Source organism: Manacus candei, unplaced genomic scaffold, assembly GCF_025592945.1.
Source record: "Manacus candei isolate 608988 ecotype Guabito, Panama unplaced genomic scaffold, ASM2559294v1 h1tg000079l, whole genome shotgun sequence".
Lineage (NCBI taxonomy): Eukaryota > Metazoa > Chordata > Aves > Passeriformes > Pipridae > Manacus > Manacus candei.
Window position 1 is genome coordinate 1,151,847 of NW_026138127.1, and position 24,570 is coordinate 1,176,416.

The window sequence follows — 24,570 nt, forward strand, 5'->3', positions numbered from 1 at the left end:
TTAAGCATGGATTTCTAACATCTGAGGTTTAGCTATCTTATAAGGAGGATAAGAACCTCAACTATTATTTAGGTTCCTTGATTGCCAGTGGAGACAAGGAGCAAGTCACCTCTTAGAAGACAGGTGGGCAAGAGCCCCCTTTTTCCCCTTTCCTAGGGAGGCAGTTCAGTTTACCAAACTCATTGGTTTCCATTCAGCTTTGCTGACACAAGGTGAATAGAATCACAGAGTCACAGAATCCCAGAATGGTTTGGATTCGAAGGGAAGTCTCCTGCCATGGGCAGGGACACCTTCCACTATCTCATGTTGCTCCAAGACCCATCTAACCTGGCCTTGGACATTTCCAGGAATGGGCCAGCCACAGCTTCTCTGAATGAGAGGTACTTCTCTCACTCAGTATCAGTATCAGTTTGGGCTTTGACACATTTTCTTTCCCAGTTTTTTCACCTCCATTTGTCTTCACTGACTGTTTAAGTCCACCACAACTGTCTTGTCCGTGTTGTTTGCTCAAAGCACAGTTTGTTCCTGCAACACAAAATGCCAGAAATAACAAGAATGGTACAAGGATTAATTCCACACAGGAGAAGGAGGAGCTGTCAGTGGAGCACATGTTTTGAATCTCCATGACAACTAAGTCCTGATTGTGTGATAAAGGATGCAGACCATGGCTGGCCAAACAGCAGCCACAGTGGTACCGAGAAGTAGTAGCCGGCTTTGCTAAACTAGATGGATTTACTAGTTAGTAGCTAATTCCACTTTCAAGTACTGTAATGATTAATTATGTTTTATTTTATTTTTTTTAATTTCTGGTGATACGAGTTCTTTGATCATCACTCCTCTCCCTCCCTAATCACTCAGTTGGCATAAATGCAACTAATTTTTACCATCTGGTCTGCAATTGAAAGCCCTTGCCTGCTACTGTTCACATGTATCTACCTTGACAGTGAACAATGGGAATGTTACCAGTGTGGATTCAAACAACTATTCCAGCTTTACTAGTCCTAAGCTTCAGGTTTTGTCTGTTTGTGGAAAAGAGAGTAGGCACTTCTGGGTCTGTCTAGACATGTCTCTCTTAAGTACATATGTGATCATATGAGTTACTCACTCTGGTAATATTAATAAATGGGACTGGGCCAAATAAAAGACAGTTCCATTAAATTCTCTGAGCTCATAGGGTGGTTGTAAAGTCAACATGCTGTGCTGTGTTAACATCTGAGCAGTAAAATAGTTGCTTCCTGATTCCAACTCTGGCTCTCATCCATAAAAAACATGAGACAGATGCTGTGCTTTAGTAGGGTCAGGGTTATCAAAGAGATGTGATTAATAGCCAGTTACTGTTCCTTTCTGACACTTTTGTTTTGTGGATTACAGAGAACTCCTAGTCACGATTTTTCATTGATTTGGTGATCTCCAAGACAGAATCTGAGCTTTTCCTGGAAAAATACAGGCATGTGCGCTGTTTGGACCTCTAGTTTGCTTTGGGCTTGTTTGATGCTTGTGGGTGCTACTGATACTGGTTTCTTAGAGGGCAAAGGGGCCAATGCCTCCACACGGAGGTAACAGCTGTAAATGCAAACAAGGTGTTCCCAGCTATTTAATGATTTCCCATCAGGCAAAAATGCTGGAGAATTGAAAACACTGACTTTAAAAGTGCATCAAAGTAATTTGTTAGCCTTTGAAGTGGAAGTTATTTATAATGGAGGGTGTTCCCTGATGGCGTGATAGGCCTGCAGTGTTCGTGAGGGATCTGAGTCAGGAAGGGGTTTGTAAAAGATATCACAGTATTATAACTTGAATTTGTCAGTGTTTTATTCCCTGAGACATGGGCATTCTGGGCTGTTACATTGATTCTGGTTCAGTTTTTCTTGTTTTCCAAGTACAGGCTCCACTTGACAGTGACATGTGAAAAATAAAATCCTAAACAAGGCAACACTTTCACTTCCAAATCATTGATAAACAGGGATGAAAATCCTCCAGGTGGAACATTGGCGAGTCAGTTGGAAGCTGATACTTGCACCTGGGTGCATGTGACCTAGATCGAAGGTATCACTCCCATCAGGGCTGTCACTGTAGGAGGCCCTTTAAAACTTTCCCAATAACTTGATTAGGTAGAATTTTGGCTCCTGCGTGCCAAGTTCTGCTGGCTGCAAAAACCTACTTGTTCTCTTCTGATACTTATCATATACCAGAAGGGTTTTTTCCCCCCTATTTTTCTCACTTTTACTGCTGTCCCCTCTATGTTTTAATAGGTAAACTGGTGATGGGGTTTTTTCCTGACTCAAGGTCAGTAAACTCTGCTTCTGGGACACCTCCTTGCCTTGACCACCTCAACTATCATGAGTGGCTGGATGGTTGGTGCAAAAACAGGGAGTGATGAACACAATGTCCTGTGTTGAGTGCTCCTGGCCATTGCCATATTTAGGGTATTTAGGAATATTTTAGTGGGGTTTTTTTGTTGTTGTTTTGTGTTTTTTGGTTTTTTTGTTTTGTTTTGTTTTTTTTTTTCCCCAAATTATATGCATGGATTGTTGTTGTCCTGGTTTGATAATCTAAAAAAAAAAAATAAAAAAAAAATTCAGCAATGTTTGTGTACCTAAATTTCAGCTGAGCATTTGAACATGCTCTCTATTATTCTGTTACTTCCTGTGCTTGTTTGCTTTTATTTTTGTGAAGCAGATTATAAATGGGCAGAATTTTTACTTCAAAGTCAAAAACGATGCCTTCCTAAGTAATTGCCTGAATTGCAATATGTTTGTTATTGTTTCTAAATGCTGATTCTCTTGATGCAGCACTGTTTTGGTTCAAACATCCCAATGTGAGTCACAAGAACAACGGAAGTTAAATTCATTGTAATACTGCTTGGAAAGTATAGTTGACATAATTACTCTGCCCTATTGCTCTTTCCCTCGATTTGAGTAAGATAAAATCTCCTTTTGTCACCACAACAGTTGAGCAACAGGTTCATTTGGGTGTCTGCGGCAGCAGTTTATAAGATTTAATCCTTGAATGACTCTCAAATCTGCTGATCAGAGCATTCAATAAAATATGATTTCAGGAGGTAACTGGAAACTCAGATGTGAATGAACCCTTACTAATTTTTTTTCTTCTTTGAAATGTAGAAGAAAGTTAAAAATAAGGAGAGATTCCTTTCATATAACATTGTGAGGAAAATGGAGGAGAAAAAAAAGAGAAAGCAAAAACGGGAATATAGGCTATAAAATGTGAACAGTAAAAATATTGATGAACTTAAAGGAATGTTAGAATACATTCTATGGTTCCATGGTATTGCTTACAGGAAACAGTGTCTTGTGGAACTAAGATTAAAAATTTACTAAAAGCAATGAAGGGAACCATCAAACATCTGAGGAAAGAACGTTACTCGTATTAGGAGGAAAGGGTTTTAAGGAGAGAAAACAGGCTAGAGAAAGCTGGGCAGGAAAGCAGTGATTTGTTGTGCTACCAAGAGATCCCAGCTTGTCTTGACCAAGATGGAAATTGAATTTGGTGGGCTTAAGGATTATTAAGAGCAAGCGGTTCAAATAAGGTGATATCTCTGCATCTTAAGGTTGTTTCTGGAGCAGCATTTGGTGCCTGGGTTGAAGTGGCTGCTCCTCAGAACACCTCTGTGTTGTACACCGGAAAAGCAAGGAGGGTAATTCCTCATCCTGGAGTGCAGGTTTTTAGCCTCTGGAGGGTTCTGTGCCTCTGCTGTGAAGAGAAGGGTGGCACAAGTGTCCACTCCCAGGCTTTCCACTTTCTCTTTCAGGACAAATACCTTTTGCTTCTCCTGAATGCTTTGCAAAGTTTTGGTTTCTGCCCACTGCAGAATAAAAAACATTTCCAAAATCTGCTTGCTATTACGTTTTTTGTCACCATCGTGCTTTTATTTAACTCCAGCAACCTGAAGTCAGAGAGAAAAGGGAACTTAGTATTTCTTTTGGTGGATAAGAGGGAAGAACAAGCTCACGGAGTGAAAGGGGCACTCTTGCCTGCTCTCTTTAAATTTGCTTTGGGTCATGGGAGTCTTGCTTAATAGATGTTGCTGCTTTATTTGTTGTTGGCTTTCTCAGTGTTTTCTTCTGCCTTTCCAACTTACTCTAGAAATTTCTCTTACATTTTTGATGTGGGGAAGTTGGCCTTATACTGCTGTTTATGAAATGGGATTGTTTTTTCTTGGTAAGGACATTGACTTCCTGTTTGCTCTTCATGAAAATATAAATAATATTTTTCAGATCTGACCTTGTCAATAGCACCCAGAAAAAGAACCATACTTGGATCCTACTTTTTCAGATGTCAGGTAAAGGTGTACTTGTGACTTTCAGATGTACTTGTGACTTTCAGATTTAAATGTTAGTTAATATTTGGGAACTTGCAGGTTGCTTCAACCCGGGAAGCCAGCAGCCAGATAACCTCCAAATCCTAACCCTAACAATGTAGAAACAGGTAATTTCTGTGCTCAGAGAACCAAACCTGTGTTCTTGAGCTCTGATTTTCATTTCCTCCTCAGGGCTACACACCACCGCTCTCTGATGGTTCTCCCATTCATCTTAAGCTCCCCATTTTCTTGCTGTCTCTGCTCTGCTGGAAGAACTTCATGTAGACACAATGTTGGCCTCTATAGAAGTCCCTGCCCTTTCTAACAGTACCCTGGACTACTATGCACAGGGCAACTGAATTTGCAATTAACATTCAGTAGTCAAAATATTTTCCAGATTGCTATAAGAATTAAAATACATATATAATATACCCTGAGCTTCATAAGTCCATTTCTAGGGGCAGCCCAGTACAGGTGGGATTGGTAATATAATACTGTGGCTTTCCGAAGGAGTTTTTAGCTAGGTTTTTAAAATAAAAATGGGAGAGGTTTTTGATATAATGGAGGAAAAGCAGGGGGCAGGAAGAATCTGTCCTCATTTTTCTTGGGGCACTTGGTGAACATCTCATTTGGAGAAAGTTGCACTGTGCCCATGCACTGCTCGAGACATAGAGCTTGAAAAAGTACAAGTGATCTCAAAAACGAATGAAAAATACCAGAAGGAGCTCTTCAGGCTTGTCAGTCAGACACTTTTCAAAATAAATTGGCAAGGGGTTGGGAGAGAGGCTTTATAGTCCCACTCAGCATTAAACACCAAATGGAATTAACTGAGGCTGCAAAATAGCATTTGGGCCACTAACTTAACCAAGAGAAGAGTCATCCTCATGGTTTTCAGTTTCTCTGTCAAATGCTGGTTAGCCCATGCTACAAGACATAGTTACCTGCAGTAACAACAACAGTGTGTTGCCACTGCCAGCCTGAGTTCTGGGACTTCTCCAAGGAGCACTGAACCTTCCTTCTTTTCCTCTTCCCCCTATTGTTTTCCAGTCCTTGTTTTACATTCAGTGATTATTCTTTGGGACACACTACAAACAAACTGAAAGTACAAATCTGTTTCTTTCTAATGAGCAATGTCAAAGTTTCATTTAGGCTTTTTTATATCCAGCTGTAGTGGGTAGGACACTCTCCAAAGAGCAGAGCACTAGGAAAGTTATGATATCATTGTAGATGTCTTGCTTATTTTCCCAGAAGAAATAAACATTATCATGAAACTCCAGGGGAAAATCTTGGCTGTGCTGGAGTTATAGAGCTATTAAAGCAGCTGAGACTAAGGTTTGCATTTAAGTCAAGGATTATTTGGAGGTGACCATCATACGCTTGTTATTTGGAGTTCTAAACACAGGTTTAAGTGCCTCACTTAAATAATTTTGTCTGTAATGAGGTTGATTCGGCTTCTTGTCTCTGAGATACTGTAAAACAAATGTGTTACAGAATCACTGCAAATTCTTTTAAAATTCTAAAGCTATGAAAGAAATAATTTCTTTCATAATTCTTCAGGTAGCTGTTTTATAGCTTCCTCTAAATGAGAGCTGCATCCTGAAATCACAAAGATTAGCAGTGTGCTGAATCTGGCTGTCTCTTCCTTTAAAGAATAAGCTGTCATTTCTCCCTTAAGATGATTTACCCTTCCAGGTTCAGCAACTGTGCACCCTCTCCGAAGCACAGCAGGAGAGGGTCTGTATTAAAGGGAAGATAATCCCCAAAATGCTCTCCATAATTATTGTAATAATGGCCTATTCCTATAATTTTCAGGCCCGATAGCTAAAAGGACAAGTTTACGTGCACTAGTTGTTTACAGCAGATTCAGATAGAAGCAGAGGTGCAGGATTTAGATGGTGGACACTACCATGGCTCTGGAGCCACTTGTATTGCTTTGGGCAGCATCACCTGTGGTTCAAAAAACAAGATCTGGCTAAGCAGTTCCATGGTATTGTGTGCCAGAGAGGTATTTCTAGTCCACACCACTTGCACTGTGTAAAAGTAGGTGATTTGACTTCCTACTGTGACTGTATGGATAGCAGGAATTATCCAATTAATTAATTTTTAATTAATAAAAATGAGATTGCTCAATGCATCAATTAGTTATTTGTAATATTTGGGTTATTTGTATTCGCATTTCACTTTCTTTATTCAAAACTTTTATACCCCCTTTTTATTTTTGTCTGACATGTTTTTACATTGGTGAAGGACCTCTTGACATCTGCAGAAGGCAGTTGACCGTGCATTTCCTTTGTCAGCAAAGAACATTATTTGTCACGATGCTTTTGTTTCCTTCATCACTTTTTGGCCTGACTTAGTCTTTCTTTCCTAACTTCCATCTGGTTTCTTTCTGATCTGAACAGCCATTGAAGATGTACTCTATTTTAAGTGATGGTATCGTTGATCAAGTCTCTCTCATTTCATGGCTGGACCAAAACTTCACATTACATTTTTATTGGTTGAGTAACGTTAATTCTGAAGATAGGATCATCTTGTGAACATGTGTGGTGTTGACTGTTTTCTTTCCTCTGGTCATAAATCAGCAGGCAAAAATCTCAGTGCTTTATTCTGCCTCTTGTTCTACATGCCAGTAACCAAACTTCTAATTTTCTTTTTGAAAATACGTTCAACTACAATAATTCTTTCAGTTCTGAGGTGCTGTAAGCTATGGAATCTCTTTTCCAATAATGAACCACAACTTCTTTCAACTGTTGTCCATGCAGGAGGAACAGAGTGATCTTAGTGTACACAGGACTTTTGATTCCTTGGCCTCTGAGTAGCTCTTTGTGCTGTGTTTTCCAGTCACCTCAGTGGATGTTACATGCTGATTAGTTAAATGGTAGGTGCTTTGTCTGTTTCTACACAGAGAAAAGCCAGAAAACAGCAGTCTGGGGTCATAAATCTGAAAACATTCATAAGCATTAAATTCACCTTAAGAAAAAGGAAAAAAAAAAAGCAGGAAACAAAAGGGGCTTACACGATGATAGATTATATTTGTACATCTCTCTCAGCATTTGGTTCAGCATTATTAGCATGTAGGGTTTGACTGAAACTCTGCTTATTATTTTATTTGGTTGGGATCCAATTTGCAGTGAGCCAAGGTTAATAATTCATAGGACACAGAAGGGGACTTAACAGACTCTGCTTTTTGCGTGGGCTTTGCACTTCTTTTAGAAGTGTATTGTTCTTGTTCATCATTCTATTCCTAAACCACCATTTACACAATTGCCAGCTACCTTGCTTTTCTTTTCTCCCCACTGCCTCTAGCAACCTTAGTTTTACTTTTAATAAAAAAGCACTTCTGAAAAGTTTATTTTAGAATGGTTTTAGAAAATGAGTGAATGCAAATGCAAGAGAATAAATATAAAAGTGTCAGAGATGTTGTGTGATTATTGTTCCTGAATATTATTCCCATTTATAAATCAAATATCAAAATGATGATTGCAAAAGCAATTCAGAATGACTTCAAGTCATTCTGGAACAGGCTCACGAGGCAAGTGGGCAAGTCACTGTCCATGAAACTGGCAATTCACTAAATAGTTTAGAGGACACTGGGGTGTTCAGTTGAAGATCGGGCTTGATGATCTTGGAGGTCTTTTCCAACATTAATGATTCTATGATTCTGTGATTCAAAGTGTCACTGAATAACTTTAATGAACAGCTTCCCATCTCATTTCACGGCACTTCCTCTCCCTTGACAAACACAACCCACAAAACTTGGTACTTGCATACTTTGGGTTATCTGTTGTTTTCATAATTCTTAGAAAGCTCATTTCAAGTCTTTATTTCATACCAAAGAGTGAAGGGACATACCTGGGAGATCTCACAGCTGCCTCCAGGATAGGGCAGCAGCTCATGTGTGTCAGTGTCCAAGCCTGGTCACTTAGTGCCTTGTAAAGAGAAGACTGGGCAGCCTGCACTGATTTTCTCCATCCTGGCAACGGAGCTTGGATAATCTGTCTACACGTCCACTGGCCCCCAGCTCTATTGGAGAAAAATGTACTTAATGCTCCAACCTGGTTTTCTTTGCCTCAAATCAATCCAGTTATCCTGTTCACCTCCTCCTGGCATAGACAGCCCAGCATCAGAGTTGTGTATGATATTTTTTTAGCAGGTTTACCGTCCCATATTAACAGTCTGGTTCTTCTGCCACCTCAGTGATTATTGCCCATTTCCTGACTGTATAATTCTTTCCCCTTGGCTGCTTGCTGCAGTTACCATGAACTGTTTTATCGCAGAGGTGACTATTAGATAACTACAACAGTGAAAATGGTAGATACAGAGCCCAAATGCATTTGCTGTTCAGCAAAGAGTGTCACACAGTTCCTAAATTTTTGTAATCTCTACTATACCCTTTGTTATAACAAGATGGGAATTGTGGCTGTGCTATGAAATGTTGTAAGGTTTAATAGCTACTGGGTATGGTGAAAGAAATTGCAGCATTGGTCTATTTTCCAACATTTTGACAGTTTTATTACTTGGTGGTTACCATAGGCTGCTTTTTTCTTGTAGTTATTAAAATGGAATCTCTTTTACTTTGTGTCTCTGTGGCACCCAATGTTACCTATTATGTAGAAATTTGGATGCTGCTTTAAACTCCTCTACCACATCACAGATGGGGAGCAGAAACTTGGGTAGCCCTCATCTTAGGGAGGACTGACCCAAACCTCAAGTACTCAAAGATTTCTGTTAGCTCCAGAGCTCTTAATTTGGTGAAAAGTGCTCTGAAAACAGAATAATAGGATCACTGAGGTTGGAAAAGCCCTCCTGGCCCATCAAGTCCACCCTGCACCCAACTGTGTCACCCAGCTCAGAGCACTGAATGCCACATCCAGTCATTTTTTGGACACCTCCAGGGATGGGGACTCCACCACCTCCCTGGGCAGCCCCTTCCAATACCTGATCATCCTTTCCAGGGAGAAATTCCTCCTGATGTCCAACCTGAACATCCTCTGCTGAAGCTTGAGACCTTTTCCTCTTGTCCTTGTTATGAAACAGGCCCACAGACAGATTTTAGCTTGGGAGGAGCCTGCCAGTCCATCCCAACCTGTCCTTCACACTTGGCTGTGAGTGTGTGAAGGTCTTACCAGCTCCATGTTTATCTGCATTTCTGCATCTCTTTTCTTGACCATTGGGCTGTTATAACAAGAAACCTTATGCAGAACAAGCTAAGCTACTCCATCTTCTCCTGTTTTGCAAATTTTTTTTCTGCTTCTGCATTTCAGGAAGCATCTTCCTGAAGGATACAGGCTTCCTTGGATATACAATGTGATCTGTACTCTGAAATAAGCCCTTGGTCCACAGTGAGTCCCTGACCCAGCTGATCTTCCTGCCAGTCCTTCCCCAACTTGCTGCCCTTGCTCCCTTGGACCACCTCCAAGGCAATCCCTCTTCCACACCACACACCTCACATCTCAGTTTTATGTTTCCCAGCTTTTGATGTCTACCAGCATTGACCTTGCATTTATTTCATACGCCCCATGTGGCAACCAGGCAGGAGAAGGGTTGGGCCATAGGGACACATGGAGGCTGGAGGGGATTGTGGAGATGGCGTAGCACTTACCTGGGGGTGGAGAATGGAGACAGTGAACTTCTCCAGATCCTTATTTCTCCCTCACCTACCCCCATGCCACCAGTGAATGCTTAGGTTCTCTGTTCTTCTTCCAGGGATTACATGTTCTAGGAACCTGCAGTTTAAATAGCCCAGATTTGGAGACTGGTTTTATAATTTAGTGCTGAAAATCCTGCTCTAAGGCAGTCTAACTATTAAAATCCCTAGTTTTGCCCAGTTATCAGGCAAAACTACATGGCACCTGGCAGATTGCCATATTATGAAAAAGAAAATGTGAGTTTTCTTCTTCTAGTAGTGTGTCAGTCCACAAAATATCTAAGCCACTGATTTTTTCCCATGGGGAGCAGGGGAAGATGCTGTTCTTTTACACAGAGAAGTTGCTGTATAACACTGAGTACTCAATACTGTATGTTATGAGACTAACAGAGAATTTCTGACAGTCCCTATATGATTTTTTACTGTATTCAAATATGCAAGTAACTCCATACATCAATGTACATACAGTATGTATGGTAATTTGCATATATTAATGTATAGGCAGTATATGCATCCAACTTCTTCAGGGAAAACTTCAAGGCATCTTCCAGAAGCTGGAAGTGTGCAAAACTCAGCATGGGCCAGCCACGCTCCCGAAGTGTATTATTTTAGTGGATCCTCAGGAGAGTTCCTCTTAAGAATTCTGGTCCCATAAAAGTGGAATCAGAAACTGTCTCTTTGGGATGGTAAAGGATGCTTCATAAAACTATAAGGGCAAAACCCCCAAGTCCATGGAGCATATATTTGAAAAAAAAAGAAAGGCTTTATAGTAGTACACTGGTTTTAAAAATAACTTTCAGTATGTATTCAAATTAGAAACGTTCATATAGTGTAGCTTATCAGAGTTTGAGCCATTTTTCTTTTCCCTGTCAGTCAGATTAAGTAACTAATGTAACCATTTGAATAAATCAGCCACTGGACTCCTTTTATGTACGATAAATAGTATATCTGCCAGAAGAGTAAGGTGATTTAACAGCTGTGCTTCATACTATACATCTCTGTAAGCTGGAAATCTGGATGATAAATGATGTGATAAACATTGGAGAGGCACCAAATTCCAAGGAGATTACTATTGCCTCCATTATATAAAACTAAATGAGAAAAAGCTACTTTATGTTAACTTTCCTTTCAAACTGACAGTTGAGGAAATAGTAAAATGTGGCTGGATGGCAATCAGACTTTCTCCTTAGTTATTTCACCACGTCGTCCTTTGTCACAGCCACTCTGATAGTACTTCCTTTGCAGAAATCCCTGCAAAGTCACAGCTGGGCATGGGATGCCCTGTTCACACTGGCACTTTGTTTCAGAAAAGCTAGTCAGTGGCTTCTTCTCCAGACATGTGCTCACAGTGCTCTCCACCCATTAAAACAATGTTGTCATTAATTTCCCCCTCTTCCCAAAGGTGATAGTTTCAAGGTTCACAGTTGCAGTTCTCTTTTTTCTGCTAGCAGTGGTTCTGTAGTTTTTATATCAGTCTGGCTCGTTCAGTTACTAGCCTGGAATAACTTTATTTTTTTCAATAAGAGGTAAATACTTGTGAGAACTAGCAGTGACGTATTGTTACTTTAAGTGATGCTGACTTTTCCTGGAGGGTTTCAACGCCAGGATGCACGTTGGCTACCAGACTAATTGCTTTACACTGCAAATAATGCCCAGGGGTGAAATAACACAAATACTGAGGAAAATTTTCCAACATGTGTTCTTTAAAATTCCCCCCTGAGCTGGAAGACTGACCTTTGGTGAACAAATGTTCTTTCACCTTCAGTGTTCAAAACTAATAATGTTTTAGTATGCTTACATGATTAATTCACAAGCTTTCTTTTCAACACAGCAGTTTCTGGGCTGTGCCTTTTCTTGTGGCCTCAGATTTGAGGCTGTTTGTTCTCCAAGCCTGTCAATGTTTTATTCAGTTGTTGTGTGATTTGGTACACTACTTATGTAGGATTTGTTTTGCACTTGTATGTGACTTTTTTAGCACTTACACAGGACCTGCTCAACAAAACTTTCTTACCCGTAACTTACTTACAGCTACCCATCGTAGCTAAACTTGCTGAGGCTCCAGGCTGAAAGCACTGAACTTTCACCCAGTTGTGGTGAACTCAAGCAAAAAGAGGCCCCAGAGCTGTTCAAGCCAGAGAAGGAAGACACATTCATTAACAAGTTGTCACCTGAGAGAGAAGAGATGACCCAAACTGAGACAGTGGAAGGGCCCAATGAAGAAGAAGAAGACCTCAGACCCAATTGTTTCCTCTGGTCTGAACTATCCTATGAGGCATGGGGAACTTGGGTTCTAAGGAAACGAGTGCCCAGGGATTTCTTTGTTTGAGGTCAAGTACTTTTATACTCAAGTACTTTTATAGAAGAATCTATTTACATAATAATTCATCAGAAACCTAGAGCTGGACCCCATTCTGCTGAGGTGTGTGTGTGTAATTTCCATAACACAGCACAACTATGATTATGTCTTTAATAGTTACTGGATAAGAGTGGTTTTCAATGACCTTGGCTTTAGCCTTTAAAAAGAGAAGTCTTTTAGCCCCTTTAAACTGTAATACTGGTCCTTGCATCTTACTGGAGGTTTTGTAGCCTGAGAAGATGCATTAGTCATCATCATGGCTAGGCTTTGTGAACGAAGATTTGGGAAGGGCTCTACCCATGTTTGTTACAAGCACATTGGTGCCTAAAAAGGCCAATATGAGATAAGCACGTCCAGTTGCAAAAGGTACAGCAGAAAGACTCCTTAGGTGGTATATTCTGCAAGACACGATTCTTTCTGCGTTGTCTTTTCTCCTCAAGGGTGATCCTGTGTGCTTTCTCAAAAGCATCAGCAGCGTTATAGATGGTGTCTCCAGACCTCCTGACTGAAGGCCAGAGCAGATCAGTTATGATGATCAATATGGCCAAGGCTGAGATGTTGTTTCAAGGAGTTCTTGTATCTTCTCTTCAGGGCTCTTCTCATGCGGCAGCCAGTGGCAAGTTCACCATAAAGCAGGATCTTAGGGAGGTGGTGGTCCTTCATCCTTGAGACGTGTCCTGTCCAACCCAGCTGTGTTCTCAGCAAAATGGCCTCAATACTTGTGACTGCTGCTTGTTCTAGAACAGATGTATTGGTCACATAATCTGATCAGTGGATGTTTAGGATTGTACGGAGACAGTGTTGATGGAAGCGTTCTAGGAGTTGCAGGTGGTGACGGTAGATGACCCATGATTCAGATCTGTATAAGAGAGTAGACAGCACTATGCTCTGTAAACACTGATCTTTGTACTTTTCTTCAAATATTTATTCGCCAAATTCTTTTATGAAGCTTTCTGAAGGCACTATATGCCTTTGCTAACCTGTTGTCTATCTCTCCGTCAATCTTACCATCCGAGGAGATGAGGCTACCTGGGTAATTAAACTCCTGGACTGATTTGATCTCTGATTCAGCAATGGTGATATGGGGATGATGGAAGACTTCCTGAGGTACCTGTTGATAGAGAACTTCTGTCTTCTTTAAGCTGACTTCCAGCCCAGAGAGCTCAGCAGCATCTGCAAAGCAGGATGTTAAATGCTACAGAGCTGCAACTGTGTGGTTGACAAGGGCGGCATCATCAGCGTAAAGCAGCTCCCGGACAAGATGGTTTAAGGTCTTAGTGTGGGCCTTCAGTCACCTTAGGTTGAATAGGCTTCCATCAGTATGGTATCGAATGTAGATACCGTCCTGATCATCGAGGTCTGCTGTGGCCCTTTGGAGCATCATGCTGAAAAAGACTGTGAATAGGATTGGTGCGAGAACGCAACCTTGTTTCACACCATTGGTTATTAGAAAGGGTTCAGAAAGTGTGTTGCTATATCTGACTTGGCCATGCTGATCCTCATGGAGTGAGATGATAATTTTAAGGAACTTGGTGGGACATCCTAAGTGTTCCAAAATCTGCCACAGACCTTTTCTGCTCACAGTATCGAAAGTCTTGGTGAGGTCGACAAAGGTTACACAGAGATCTTTGTTCTGTTCCCTACACTTCTCTTGTAGTTGTCTGAGAACAAATATCATGTCTGTGTTACTCCTGTTGGCTCTGAAACCACACTGGCTTTCAGGTACAATTCCTTCTGCTATAGTGGGTATTAGTCTGTTCAAGAGTATTCTTGCCAGGATTTTGCCAAACATGGAGAGTAGAGCAATACCACAGTAATTTGAACAGTCTGATTTAATTCCTTTTTTCTTATACAAGGTGATGATGACTGCATCACAAAGGTCTGATGGTAGTTCGCCTAGTTCCCAACAGCGCACCACAAACTCGTGAAATTTAGCATGGAGTGCAAGGCCCCCATGTTTCCAGACTTCGGGTGGAATTCCATCAACCCCAGCTGCCTTGCCAATTTTCACCTGCTGTATATCCTTAGGGGTTTCTCCTGAAGTGGGGGCAGTATCCAATTCATACTTCACCGGTTGTTGTGTGATGGACTGAATTGCTGAGTCTTGCACTACACAGTTGGTACTGAAAAGAGTCTGAAAGTGTTCAGACCATTGATTCAGAATGGAGGTTTTATCTGTTTGATAAAGCGTTTGACCATCTGCACTGAGTAGAGGGCTTTGGACCTGGTATGTAGGCCCATATGCTGTTTTCAGGGCCTCATAGAATCCTCTGTGATCACCCGTATCTGCACATAATCGAGTTTTTTCAGCTAGATCGGTCCACCACTTGTTCTGGATGTCACGGAGTTTCTGTCGGAGCTTGCTGCATGCAAGACAAAAGGCTGTTTTTCTTGCGTGACAGGATCGTAGTGCAAGGTGTGCTTGGTGGGTGGTTTTGTTCTTCCTCAACAATTCCTGGATATCTTGGTTGTTTTCATCAAACTAGTCCTTGTTCTTCTTGAAGGACAACCCTAAGGATTCTTCAGAGGACTGCAGGATACTGTTTTTAATATGGTGCCAAAGTGTTACAGGAGAGGCATCTGTAGAATCTATGGAATGGTTTTCGAACCTAGTTTGACGATTTGCCTGGAATCTATCTTTCACTGTCTCTCATTGATTGGAGATTGTTAACTTGGAGTCTCCTCCTTGGGATACTGCCCCTTTTAGGTTTGAATTTAAGATTGAAGTTAAGTTTACAGCGCACAAGTTGATGGTCTGTTTGGCATTCTGCACTAGGCATCATGCGGGTATGGTGGACATCACTGACATCTCTCTGTCGCACCAAGACATAATTGATGAGGTGCCAATGTTTGGATCTGGGATGCATCCAGGTTGTCTTCAGACTATTTTTTTACTGAAAGGTAGTATTAGTGATGGTGAGCTGTTGCTCCGCACAGAATTCTAGCAGAAGGTGACCACTATCGTTGCAGTTTCCAACCCCATGCTTGCCTAATATTCCTTTCCAGGCTTCAAAATTCTTGCCTACTCTGGCGTTGAAATTACCAAGGATAATAATTTTATCATCTGCAGGAATCTTTTGGGTAAGGTGGTGCAGGTCAATGTAAAATTTATCTTTTTCAGTAGGGTCAGCTTGGAGAGTTGGGGCATATATACTAAAGACGACAACGTGTTGCTTGTTGTAGTGGAAGGTGTAAGGAGATAATGCGGTCAGAGTGACCTGCCGGCAGATTTTTGAGTTTAGGAACAATAGAGTTTTTGATCATGAAGCCAGCTCCTGAGAGATGCCTTTCAGTTCTGGGTTTATCTGACCAAAAGAGTGTGTAACCGGCACTATGTTCTCTAAGGCTGCCTTCCTCATGGAGACGAACTTCACTGAGAGCAGCAATGTCGATGTTGAGACATGACAGTTAATGGGTAATTAGGGTAGAACGACACTCAGGACATCCACTATTCACAGAATCAAGCATGGTTCTGATGTTCCAGCACGCTAGAGTTAATTTGGGTACACCTTTGAAGGCAGGTGCATGCCTTTGTCTTTTGATCTTTGTGTGATTGCATTAGTAGAAGACGCCCGTCGGCCATGGTTAACCAACCAGGTGAAGGGAGAGATGACCTTCGTTTAGGCCACCTTTTCTAGGCCCTTCTCTGAGTGGAGCAAGTAGTGCTGTCCTTGAAAAGGTTGCTTGGACATTCAGGGTGCTGCCCAAAGAGACTGTCATCTCTGGTCAGTCTCTAACGACCAATATCCTGAACCGCCTGCATGCAGGGTTGGGTCTGCGACTTCCAGTGCACCTTTCACCTGCCGTTTTGACCCTTGTCCGTCGCTACAGGGCTTTGCAAATGTGGGTAAGGCCTTTGAGCCTGTGCAATTGATTTTTTAGGTGAGACGCAGTATGCATGGAACTGAACCCACCCTTTAATCCTAAAGGTTCATCTGCTGGGGCCGAGCAAGCTTGGACGGTGGCAGCAAGGTCCTCAGGATGTAGGTTTAATTAGAGTGACCTTCTCTTAGATGGATGGCCTTACAGGGCTAAGCGAGCTCCATCTGCCCGGGTTTGGGATTAGAGTTGTCCTTCTGCTATGATGACTGCCAGAAGGCTAACGAGCTCATCCTGCCCAAGGATGTAGTGTGTCTGGCCCTACAGTTTTGACCTGTCTGGCATGGGTGACCCTACCGAAGGCATGACCATCGCCAGCATAGCTCACAACCACATAGGGGTACACAGGCTTCATTCCTATTAAAATGATTAGGGCAGGTCTTTCACTTCTCACTTTTCTGCCACCTATCTATATTCAATCCCAAGGAAATACCCAGGAACAACCCTTTGTCCTGACCACCATTTCAGGATGTAACAAATATATCCAGAACATACCAAACCTTGCAGTAGCCGCAGGTGACCCAAAAACAAACAAACAAACCAACTGTTCCAGACCTCGTACCCACCCGGGGCTCAAGTACCTCTCAAGGCCCCAGCCCGGCCAGGACCCCCAACCCCCCAGAAGAAACCATTATTCACCCTCACCTTATCCTCCCCCCACCGTGTTACCTCAGAGAAGTTCTAAATACTGTGGGTTGTTTCTTGGCTGCCTGCAAGGTGGGCTGCTGTGCAAGCCTGCAGGCTGGCGGGGAACCAGGCAGCTGGTTCCCTTCAAAGCATTTGACAAAATCAGAATGTTCTGTGGGAGCATGCTGATTTCATGGAATCATCATTTTTCTGACAGAAAAAAATTAGGTCGGAAAATTTCTGACTCTAATTGTTGTGTTCCTGTCCAGACCAGGACTTTTGACTTTTCCCATGGGAAATTATGGAAACTCCATCCTTGACAATGGGTGTATTATTAAAATAAGAAGAGGTAAGGTCTTTGCATATGTATTATACTTCACCTGTTTATCCCTGTTCTTAGACTATGATGAATAAATCCTTACCCATTCACGCTGCTGGGAATTTACTGAAATTAACACTTTACTGGAGTCTGTATTACTGTAAAAGACATTCCTTACTCCATTTAAGCATTTTAAGTTAATCAGCAGTCATTCTAATAGTGATGGCCAAATCTCACTCAGTGCTCCCTGATCCAAAGAGGGAGATAAAAGCAGGGAGCACTGTGGATCCAACAGGTTATCCTGAGATCTGGGATGCAGATGGTGCAGGTTAGGAGAGGGAAACACAAATTCTCCTGAAAACTGTGTTTGCTCCTCCTACTTCCTCTCCGTGCAGCTGGTTCACACATGCTGCAGCAGGATTGGGATGGGGAAGAGTCTGACCTGTCTGCACTGGCAGCAAGGATAAAGTGTTGTCCATGGCAATAAAGGAGCATTCAGATTTGGGAAACCTCACTGACACGTGGAAACAGAAAGTTTCTGTTGGGAGTAGTTCGTCTTAGATGAATTCCACTGCATGAATTGTTCTGGAGAAGAAAAAAATTAAAAATTGATGAGATGTGTTTTGGGGCTCAAACCTGGGGCTTTAGGTCATTGGTTTTGTTCAAAAGCATAACACTGTGGGAAATATGGCTGAAGTTAAAAGAGTGGTGAACAATACATGTGCTTCTACTTAGCTGGCATTTTTTTTTTTAGCTTTTTTTTTGACTGTGAAAGTCAACCTTTCCTCCCTAAATAAAGAAGATAAAAACATCCAAAATTCTAATGTTATTTGATGAGAAAAAGGTGGAATTTCTTTTGTCTGGTTATCTATAAATTGTTACATGTTCTTCTAAGGAAGAGTATCAGAAAAGGCCATGTGATTTAGGTTTATAACTTCCTGATAAAGCAGCTTTTGGATCAGGACACCTTTAAGTACTGCTTCTTGTTCAGGATTTTTGCTAAAAATGTTTTCGAGAGCCACTTCTTCTCCAAGCAGTTGTTCCTTTTGTGCATTTGCTAATGAAATAAAAATGAAAAAAATATTATTGGATAAACAGAAATAACAAGTGAAAATAAAGAGCAATGAGTGAGTTTATTTTTTTCACCTACTAGCAAGCAATAACTGTTTTCTGTTCTTTTATTTTGTCTGCTTTTGCTTAGAAGTCATAGAGACTATTTTTTGAGAGAAGGCAGGTGTGCTCCAAAAATCAAAAGGCACTCAAGTTTGAAGGTGGGGGAAGGATTTATTTTTCTTCCTTATTTTTCTTCCAACACTACTTCTCCTGGCTGGAAGTGTGAGCTGTGGATGCCTCTGTTCCTTGCACCTTTAGTCCAGCACAGCTGCTGGGGGGGGGGAGAATCCAAAAAGAGTGGTGAATTTGTGTCTCCTGTGGCCTTCCTTCATCATTTTATATGTTGTGTTGCAAAGAGAGTGATTGACTCTGTGGTGGGGGGAAACAGTTTTCCCCCTGAAGTTATAAAATGGTAAAACCTCAGGGGGTGGTGACCCTTGAAGTTTTGAGATTTTACCCAATGAGTGCTTTTGCAAAATATAAACATATCACAAGCAGAACGGAAGAGAAGGTTAGTGGTAGTGGTTGTTGAAGAAGTAGCCATGTTGTAGAGCCACAAAGAAGGGGTTTGGAGCCCCTTGGGGCCTCTGGGCCCCCCAGCCCCCGGCTGGGGGCTGCAGGGACTTGGAACAGTGTTAGACTGGGCTAAGTGCCTGTAGCTAGAAAGCTGAAGGAGTTTTCTCCACCTTGAGTGGGCAGCAGGAGCAGCAGCAGAGACAGCAGTGAACAGAGGCTAGGGCTGAAAGCCAACAGATAAGAACTGAACTGGAGAAGCAGCAGAAACAAGCCTGCAGCTGAGCAGGAAGACAGAGTTGTCTGAGAGAGCCGAGAGAGAGCCAGCAGCAGAGAGAGAACTATGCTCTACAGAGAGAGAGTTTGGGTAAGAACTGAAACACCCCAAACCCCTCTGAGACCTCTGAGAGAGAGAGAGGATGATGATGAACTCTTACTTAAAAGAGTCTTGAAGTGCTACAGCACTGCAGAGAGGAGCTGAAAAGCTCAGGTGTCCTGGAAAGCTGGACCGGGACAATTAAAGGAATGTGGAGGGGGTGACCTTGGCCCCCCTCACCGCTGCTGCCAAGCTGGCAGCCTGAGATCAGAGCACAGAAGCTCTGATAGAACTCTTGAGGCAAAGACCTTCAACTGAAAGCTGCCCAAGATGTTCTGACTCAGGGGTGAATCCCCTGAGGAAGGGACCTTCATGGCGGTCTTACACCCCATGATATGACGTGGTGATGTGAGTTCTGTCCCTGCTACACAGCCCACGGAAGAGAAGACCCTCACTTGGAGACGAAGGGCCACGAGGGCTTGGATACCCCTCGTGTGTACTGGCAGAGATCCAAATACAGCTGCTGCATGAGAAGAAGAGAACCTGCTGTCCTAGAGAGAATGCTGCTCTGAGAGTGGAAAAGATCTTTTCCTTCTTCTCTCCTGGACTTTTATTTGGAGAGGAGAAGAGATTTGATCCATTGTAAATACTTTTATGTCATGGTAGAGATAGCTAAGATTGTGTAATGTATTATTTTGTACAGTCATTGTAATATATAATCCCTTCTCCCCATTTTGAGTCTTGCATGGTGTCTGGAAAATCCATCTCACACTGGGTTGAGATGTGGGAGGGGGTTTGGACTAGGGAATTGGGTTTTGGAGCTCTCAAACCATAACAGACTCTCAGATGGTTTGGAAAGACTGTTAAAGGGAAAGGAAAATGCAGTTTGAAAAATCACAACCCACGAAAGAATTCAGATTAATTCTGTGCAGCACATGTGCTCAGAGGTTTAGATAAATGCAAAAAAGTCACTTATACTTGCTACAACCCTCTCTTTGAATAGACCCATGGGTATCTAAACAACACCTCCCTTCTTTTTTCTCTTCTGAAAAACAGTCAATATCACCTATAACTAAAGAAGAGCAGAAAGCACACAAAGATGATGCCAGAATGTGGCAGCATTATATGGAATATTCACTTCAATAAGTTCAGTCCTTGTTTTTCCTTTACTGTACTCCAATGTGTTCTCTCCTAGCATGCAACATGTACATTTTCAGGTGTGATCTTTTCTTCTAAGTGCAAGAGGAAAACACTTTGTGAAAAGAAAGTAGTATTTTATTACAATGCCACCTGACTATCCAAAGTATTAATTGAAATAAAGAGCACAGGGCTACAAGTGGAGGAAAGATCATTATAATGCTGAAGCTTTATCCTGCTGAACCTTCTTTGCTTTACTTCAAATACATCTCTTCTTGTCACATCCATCAGGAAATAGGGAAATCTGATTGTTTTCCTATCCCCATTTGACTGCTTTCTATTTGATGAGTATTACTGTGTCTCCCACCTGTTTCCTCTGGTCTGAACAACTTCATTGTTTTATGTTCTGTTCTCGCAGGTCATGATTTCTAGACCTCTATTTCTTTTCATTGCTTCTTGCTTCTCCTGAATAGAGATGTAACAAAAAAAGCATGTTCTTCCAGGGAGAGCTTAGCTAAGTGTTGAGGATAATACTGACAAAAATAATTAATGTAACATGTCATTGTCTTTCCATTCCCATGGAAGAAGTAAGTAGCAGAACTGTTACTGGCAGCATTATCTATGACTTGACTAAACAGGGTATTCTTCTAATCTCCTCCCTCTTACTTTGAGATAGGGTTGATTCTGAGCTCTGAAACTTACACATTGCACATTATAAATACAATGCAACTCGAGTTTGGAGGCTTATTTTTACCCTGGCTTTTAATTTTGATGGTATATAACAAATTAACTCCATGTAGAAGTATTTATATAGTGGGTTTTTTTGTTTTATTTGTTCTAGGTATAGGTGCAGGTTTCCTATCACTGGTGCAAGAAGACTTTCCTGGAGAGTGCTTGTAAGTTGTCATTTCAGCCAGGGAACATCGAGCCCAGAGTCTGTGGGGGAAATGAGGACGAGCTCTCTGGAAAACACAGAACAGCAGTAACAGGATCATATTTGCTCTCTGTGTTTCCTTAACTTGTTACATCCCTGCTTTCTCTGTATCTGGGCTTTCTTCTCCTGGCCCCTTCTACCCCTGTAGAAAGGGACATCTCAAATACTTCAGTTCCTTTATGATAAAGATCAGGAACATCCATAATATTCCCCCATCACTCTTCCTGGGAACATTCTACTATGTACAACCTGGAAGACTGAAATTTCTTTCACAGAAGTCAATCTATTATTTGAAATATTTTCATAGCCTGGGAGCTACTTAGCCATATCCATGGGATCTGAACCATTTCTGTTTTACATAGGGAGATGTTTGCACAGGACAAGTGTGGGAGAACGACAGGATTATGAAAGCCGGAAGGAACAGCTTTAGAAGCAGTCTCACCACAGCGGCTTCCCGGAATCGCTCAAAGCAGAAAAAACAACTTGCGTTTTTACTGTAATGGTTTCCCTCTGAGTTATGTATTTTCCCCGGTCCACGTGACCCCCCACTCACAGCCATGTTGTCTCCCCTTCCCCTGATTGGCAGATTTTACTGTGCCCGCCTCTCCCTAAATCCTCGTCGGCTATTGGACACGATCATCCCGTATCTCCCATTGGTCAGTGGGCTCCCAAGCCACTCCCCTCCCCCCGTACCTCAGCCCAATCACAGCTCTACTTCCTTCCCTCCCCCCGACCCGTATGAACCGCGCTTTTTGAAGAATAAGCGCGCTTTCTGCCACGAGACACCCCGGGAGGATTGGTTTTTCTATCCCCTCCCTGGGAAAACCAGCGGAGAGCAGCACTCAGATCCGTTAGACAAGTAGTTAAAGCCGAGCATTTTCTAAAGCAGTAACATAAGTTCTCTTTGGGAATAATATCCTAAGGTTTTTTTATTATTATTATTTTTAATTTTTTTCTCTTTTTTCTTTTCTTGGAGGCAGATAGATATAGAAAGAACAATTTTTATTTTTTTTCCATATGGTAACTCATTATTTTCAAAGAGGGTAAGAAAATGATGCTTCTTCTTGAAAAAACCACCAGGTACAGAAACCATTGTAATAATATCTAGAAGCTGATATGCATTCACACAGAACTTCATTCATCAAAAGATAAACAATACAGCCCCATAATGCTGAATATCAAGATGCCCATTTAATGCCAGTCCTATTTAAAGCACTTGCACTTGTCTTGTCATCTTTCAGTGCAGCAGAAATTCTTATTCCTTAAGCCCAGAGGGCCATATTTCTTCTGGCTGCCATATTGTCAAGGACAAGGGAGGACCATTTCTGTCTATTGTCTTACACTTTTTAAGTTGTTCTGGTGACAGAGTCCATTTCTAGCAGCCAGAGTCCCCCATTCCAAGTACAGAAAACGTTAATTGAGCCCAAAGGGTGATTGTGGAATTACAACATGATATTAAGAAAACAAAACATTAAAAACCATTATGAGAAGAAATTCTCCTCAGGAATCCATGGAGATGAGCAGTTCCGTAACTGCTGTGTGTTCCAGGGATACAGGAGAGCCATGAGTATAAACTTGGAGGAGCATTTAAAAAAAAAAAAAAGAAATCCCAGAGTGTCTTAGCAGCAGCTGAAACAGGAAAAAGCTGGAGGTGGGATGTATTCCTGAAAGACCCTCTTTCTCTTTGTGGAATAATTAATGTTTCAGAAATGTGGGCTTCTGATGTGACTTATAAAGTTTAAAAGTCCTCTTTTTCTTGTATACTTCGCTAGGATTTACAAAGGCAAAGGGTTTCATTTCACCCGTTACTTCTTATATCTTTATAATACTTCAGGGAGTCGATTATGGATATCTCTGAGACTGAAGATCAGCAATTCCAGCAATTTGATAGAACTGAGGCATGAAGAAAATTATTTCTGCCTGTCTAGATCTCTATCTTCACAGTTGCAGATTTTCTGTCATTGGTTTCCCTCCACCTGGTTGTCAACAGAAGCTGAAACCTATGTGGAGACTGGAACCCAAATTCTGATCTTGAGTGTGCAATCTCTTTTCATATATAAATAACACCCTTTGCACCTGTCTAGTGAGATCCCTCTGGTTTAGGAGAGTGTACTGCAAGGCAGGCAGCTGATCAAACATGCTGCATCAGGGAACATATTTCACAAAACACTACAGTATTTTTTTTTTTTAATTTCAAATTTGCTGGTGTGAAGCACCAGGTGATGGGTGTGAGGCTGGGGTGAGCTCAGGACTGAGGATGGAGTGACCTTGCTCTCCCATCATCCCACCTTTGGTGCTTAGTCAAGAAATGTGGGTTGGATGAATGGATAGTGAGGGGGACCAAGAACTGGTAGAGCTCAGAGGGTTGTGATTAGCAGAGCAGAGTCCAGCTGGAGACTTGCAGTCAGTGGTGTTCCCCAGGGATCAGTGTTGGGTCCAGCCTGATCCAACTTGTTTATCAATGGGTGGAATGGACTCTCAGTGTTTGCTGATGATATAGAACTGGGGCAGGGGCTGATCCACCTGAAGGCTGTGTTGTCATTCAGAGGGACCTGAACAGGCTGAAGAGTTGGGTGGAGAGAAACCCAAAGAGGTGCAACAAGGGCAAGTGCAGGTCCTGCACCTGGGGAGGGATGACCCCAAGGACCAGCACAGGTTGGGGATGACCTGCTACAGAGCAGTTCTGTGGAGAAGGACCTAGGGGTCCTGGTGGCTGACAAGTTGGCCATGAGCTGGCAGTGCCCTTAGGGCCAGGAGGGACAATGGGATCCTGGGGTGCATCAGGAAGAGCATGGCCAGCAGGTCAGGAATGAGATCCTGCCCCTCTGCTTGGCCCTGCTGGGGCCTCATCTGAAATAATGTGTTCAGTTCCTCAGGATAAGAAAGACAAGGAGCTGCTGGAGAGGGTCCAGCAGAGGCCACAGAGATGGTGAGGGGTTTGGAGCATTTCTCTGATGAGCAGAGACTGCAGAAGCTGGGCCTGGTTAGTCTGGAGAAGACTGAGAGGGGATCCCATCAATCCACACCAATATCCCCAGGGGGTGTCAGAGGATGGTCCCAGACTCTGTTTAGCGGTGCCCAGTGACAATACAAGGAGCAAGGGCCATGAGCTCAAACACAAGTTCCCTCTCAGCATGAGGTACAACTTCTCTCCATGGACGTGGCAGAGCCTGGAACAGCTACCCAGGGAGGGTGTGGAGTCTCCCTGTCTGGAGACATCCCAGACTCACCTGGACACATCCCTGTGTCACCTGCTCCAGGTTACCCTGCCTGGATAGGGGGTTGTATGGGGTGATCTCCAGAGGTCCCTTCAACCCCAAATATCCCAAGATTCTGTGGCTGTAAAGGGCTCCTGGCATTTCTTAGTCCACCACTACCACAGTGACACCAGGGCAGTACTCTCTACTCTTTTTA